Here is a 6,041-nt window from a genome sequence, read left to right on the forward strand (position 1 = left end):
CCATGAGGGTGGGGGCGCGCCCTACCCACCTGGGCGCGTCCCCTACCTCATGGGCCCCCTGGTGGCCCCCCGATGGCCATCTTCTGCTATATGAAGTCTTTCAATGGGAAAAAAATCATAAGCCATCTTCTCGGACGAAACTCCGCCGCCATGAGGCGGAACCTTGGCGGAACCAATCTAGGGCTCTGGCGGAGCTGTTCTGCCAGGGAAACTTCCCTCCGGGAGGGGGAAATCATCACCATCGTCATCACCAATGCTCCTCTCATCGGGAGAGGGCAATCTCCATCAACATCTTCATCAGCACCATCTCCTCTCAAAACCCTAGTTCATCTCTTGTATCCAATTCTTGTCTCCAAGTCCGGGATTGGTGCTAGTAGGTTGCTAGTAGTGTTAATTACTCCTTGTAGTTGATGCTAGTTGGTTTATTTGGTGGAAGATCATATGTTCATATCCTGTATGCATATTAATACCCCTCTAATTATGAACATGTTTATGCTTTTTGAGTAGTTACGTTTGTTCCTGAGGACATGGGAGAAGTCTTGCTATTAGTAGTCATGTGAATTTGGTATTCCTTCGATACTTTGATGAGATGTATGTTGTCTCTCCTCTAGTGGTGTTATGTGAACGTCGACTACATGACACTTCACCATTAGTTGGGCCTAGAGGAAGGCATTGGGGAGTGATAAGTATATGATGGGTTGCTAGAGTGACAGAAGCTTAAACCCTAGTTTATGCGTTGCTTCGTAAGGGGCTGATTTGGATCCATATGTTTCATGCTATGGTTAGGTTTACCTTAATACTTTTCTTGTAGTTGCGGATGCTTGCAATAGAGGTTAATCATAAGTGGGATGCTTGTCCAAGTAAGGAAAGTACCCAAGCACCGGTCCACCCACATATCAGATTATCAAAGTACCGAACGCGAATCATATGAACATGATGAAAACTAGCTTGACGATATTCCCATGTGTCCTCGGGAGCGCTTTTCTCTATATAAGAGTTTGTCCAGGCTTGTCCTTTGCTACAAAAAGGATTGGGCCATCTTGCTGCACTTTATTTACTTTTGTTACTTGTTGCTCGTTATAAATTATGTTATCACAAAACTATCTATTACCACTTATTTCAGTACTTGCAGAGAATACCTTGCTAGAAACCGCTTATCATTTCCTTCTGCTCCTCGTTGGGTTCGACACTCTTACTTATCGGAAGGACTAGATAGATCCCCTATACTTGTGGGTCATCAGTTTACCATACGTGCATGCTACGGGACTTGCAAACTTCAACACAAGGATTCCTCAAATTCACAACTACTCAACTAGCACAACTTTGATATCACTATCTCCATATCTCAAAATAATCATCAAGTATCAAACTTCTCTTAGTATTCAATGCACTTATATGAAAGTTTTTATTATGCCTAAAAGCAAATTGCCATGTTTTTCTAAAGGACACTCAAAATAATATAAGTGAAGCATGAGAGATCAATTATTTCAATAAAATAAAACCACCACCATGCTCTAAAAGATATAAGTGAAGTACTAGAGCAAAAACTATATAGCTCAAAAGATATAAGTGAAGCACATATAGTATTCTAATAAATTCCAATTTATGTTTGTCTCTCTCAAAAGGTGTGTACAGCAAGGATGATTGTGGTAAACTAAAAAACAAACACTCAAATCATACAAGACGCTCCAAACAAAACACATATCATGTGGCGAATAAAAATATAGCTACAAGTAAAGTTACCAATAGACGAAGACGAAAGAGGGGTTGCCTTCCGGGGCATCCCCAAGCTTAGGCTTTTTTGTGTCCTTGAATTTTACCTTGGGGTGCCTTGGGAATACCCAAGATTAGGCTCTTGCCACTCCTTGTTCCATAATCCATCAAATCCTTACCAAAAACTTAAAAAGTTCACAACACAAAACTTAAAAGAAAATCTTCGTGAGCTCCGTTAGTAAAAGAAAATAAACCACCACTTCAAGGTACTGTAATGAAATCATTATTTATTTATATTGGTGTTAAACCTACTGTATTCCAACTTCTCTATGGTTTATAAACTCTATTACTAGCCATAGATTCATCAAAATAAGCAAACAACACACAAAAAACAGAATCTTTCAAAAAACAGAACAATCCGTAGTAATTTGTAGGTTTTGAATACTTCTGGAACCCCAAAAATTCTAAACTAAATTGCTGGAAGTGAGTAATGTATCTATTAATCATCTGCAAAAATAATTAACTAAATATCACTCTCCAGTAAAAAATAGCAGCAATTCTCGCGAGCACTAAAGTTTCTGTTTTTTTACAGCAAGATCAAAAAGACTTTCCCCAAGTCTTCCCAACGATTCTACTTGGCACAAACACTAATTAAACAAAAAAACACAACCAAAACAGAGGCTAGATAAATTATGTATTAATAAACAGGAGCAAAAAGCAAGGAACAAAAATAAAATTAGGTTGCCTCCCAACAAGCGCTATCGTTTAACGCCCCTAGCTAGGCATAAGATTTCAACGATGCTCACATAAAAGACAAGAATTGAAACACAAAGAGAGCATCATAAAACACGTGACAAACACATCTAAGTCTAACATACTTCCTATGCATAGGCATCTTATAGTCAAACAAATTATCAAGGCAAGCAAAAACTAGCATATGCAAGGAAGCGGAAAGAAACAATAGCAATCTCAACATAACGAGAGGTAATTTAGTAACATGAAAATTTCTACAACCATATTTTCATATCTCATAATAATTATATGTAGGATCATAAGCAAATTCAACAATATAGCTATCACAAAACATATTCTTAACACGATCCACATGTATGCAAAGTTGAAACTCTTCCAAAATAGTGGGATTAACATTAACTAAAGTCATGACCTCTCGAAACCCACTTTTATCAAAAACTTCATAAGATTGAACATTCTTCAAATATGTGGGATCTAAAGTTGACACTCTTCCAAACCCACTTTCAATATTATTGCAAACATTATAATGAAACTCATATTCATCATGGGGCTTAAATAAATTTTCAAGATCATAAGAAGAATCACCCCAATCATTATCATTGCAACAAATAGTAGTCATAGCAAAACTAGCATCCCCAAGCTTGAGGTTTTGCATATCATTAACACAATCGACATTAAGAGAATGTATAATAACATCATTGCAATCATGCTTTTCATCGAAGGAACTATCAAGTATGGGTGCAATAGCAACGATCTCATGTTTAACATAAGGAACTATAGCAAATTGATCTTCATAAATATTGGCATCATGGCCACAAGAATAGCAAGCATCATGTTCATCAAGGGATATTTCAATCAAATCATCGGAATCATAATTATCTATAGATTCATGCATATCATTATTTTCTTCCGAAGCAAAGGTCATTCTTTCAATAAATTCTTTGACATAGACATTATGAGCATAGTTTTCATAGCAATATTTAATTATGTCAAAATTTTCAGATTCGTAGAGAGTAATGTCATACTTTTCAATCAAAGAAGCAACTTCATAAGCACCCTTAAAAGCAACAAATTCTTCAATTTGTTCGATATCGTAGTAACTATAAACACCCTTTGCATAAGAAGATAAGATTTCATTATCATTAAACTCACATAGGCAAGGGAGGTGTTTTTTAGGGTTCTTAGAGCAACAGGTAAGATCACAAATTTCACAAAGATTCCAAGCATAACATAGCAATTTGTTTATTTGATGCCATAAGAGTCTCCCTTTTTCAGATAAATGGTGATGCACAAAATGAGCATGCTCATCTAAAGATTTCACATCAACTAGGCTAGTTGGGGTTTCAGCATGATCGCATAAGGATCGAAGATGATCCAAGTAGAACACTTTAAGTGGATCCATATCAATAGATTTTTAGAAAGCAAAGATGCAAGCAAATGGAAGGCACATGGAAACACAAACAAAGATACATACGGGAAGAAGGCAAAAGGAAAAGAGGGCAAATAAAACGCCAAGGGTGAAGTGGGGGAGAGGAAAACGAGAGGCAAATGGCAAATAATGTAATGCGAGGGATAAGAGTTGTGATGGGTAATTGGTATGTCTTGACTTGGCGTAGATCTCCCCGGCAACGGCGCCAGAAATCCTTCTTGCTACCTCTTGAGCATTGCATTGGTTTTCCCTTGAAGAGGACAGGGTGATGCAGCAAAGTAGCGTAAGTATTTCCCTCAGTTTTTGAGAACCAAGGTATCAATCCCGTAGGAGACCACGCGCGAGTCACCTCGTACCTACACAAATAAATAAGAACCTCGCAACCAACGCGATAAAAGGGTTGTCAATCCCTTCACGACCACTTGCAAGAGTGAGATCTGATAGAGATAATAATAATAAGATAAATATTTTTGGTATTTTTATGATATAGATTGAAAGTAAAGATTGCAAAATAAAATAGATTGGAAACTTGTATGATGGAGAATAGACCCGGGGGCCATAGGTTTCACTAGTGGCTTCTCTCAAGATAGCATAAGTATTACGGTGGGTGAACAAATTACTGTCGAGCAATCGATAGAAAAGCGAATAATTTTGAGAATATCTAGGTATGATCATGTATATAGGCATCACGTCCGTGACAAGTAGACCGACTCCTGCCTGCATCTACTACTATTACTCCACACATCGACCGCTATCCAGCATGCATCTAGAGTATTAAGTTCATAAGAACAGAGTAACGCCTTAAGCAAGATGACATGATGTAGAGGGATAAACTCATGCAATACGTGTCGTTTCCCTTTCTGTCACTGGGATCGAGCCCCGCAAGATTGAACCCAAAGCTAAGAACTTCTCCCATTCCAAGAAAGATCAATCTAGTAGGCCAAACCAAACTGATAATTCGAAGAGACTTGTAAAGATAAACCAATCATACATAAAAGAATTCAGAGAAGATTCAAATATTGTTCATAGATAAACTTGATCATAAACCCACAATTCATCAGATCTCGACAAACACACCGCAAAAGAAGATTACATCGAATAGATCTCCCAGAGAATCGAGGAGAACTTTGTATTGATATCCAAAGAGAGAGAAGAGCCATCTAGCTACTAGCTATGGACCCGAAGGTCTGAGGTAAACTACTCACACATCATTGGAGGGGCCATGGAGTTGATGTAGAGGCCCTCTGTGATCGATGCCCCCTCCAGCGGAGCTCCGGAAAAGGCCCCAAGATGGGATCTCTTGGGTACAGAAGGTTGCGGCAGTGGAAATAGGGTTTCATGGTGCTCCTGGATGTTTGCGGGGTATATGAATATATATATATATAGGAGGAAGAAGTAGGCCGATGGAGCAACGAGGGGCCCACAAGGGTGGAGGGCACGCCCAGGGGGGTAGGCGCGCCCCCTGTCTCGTGGCCTCCTCGTTGATTGCTTAACGTCCACTCCAAGTCCTCTGGATCACGTTTGTTCCAAAAATCATGCTCCCGAATGTTTCATTCTGTTTGGACTTCGTTTGATATTCCTTTTGTGCGAAACATGGAAATAGAAAAAAAACTAGCAATTTGGACCGGGCCTCCGGTTAATAGGTTAGTCCCAATAAATAATATAAAAGTGTAAAATAAAGCCCGTTATCATCCAAAACAGATAATATAATAGCATGGAACAATGAAAAATTATAGATACGTTGGAGACATATCAGTTACTACCGAACCTCGTAGGTCAACTAGAGCATGTTCCGCACCAGAGTGGTGCGGTAATCCTATTCTGGAAGTCATGTTACTAGACCATGAAGAACCTACGGACAATGAGAAATCGATGATGAGCCCAGATTCCGCAAAATGGCTTGAGGCCGTGAAATTTGAGATAGGATCCATGTATGAGAACAAAGTGTGAACTTTGGTGGCCTTGCCCGATGATAGGCAAGCCATTGAGAATAAATGGATCTTCAAGAGGAAGATGGACGCTGATGATAGTGTTACTATCTACAAAGCTCGACTTGTCGCAAAATGTTTTCAACAAGTTCAAGGTGTTGACTACGATGAGATTTTCTCACTCGTAGCGATGCTTATGTCTGTCCAAATCATGTTAG

This window comes from Triticum dicoccoides, chromosome 3A (genome assembly GCF_002162155.2).
Source record: "Triticum dicoccoides isolate Atlit2015 ecotype Zavitan chromosome 3A, WEW_v2.0, whole genome shotgun sequence".
Classification (NCBI taxonomy): Eukaryota; Viridiplantae; Streptophyta; class Magnoliopsida; order Poales; family Poaceae; genus Triticum; species Triticum dicoccoides.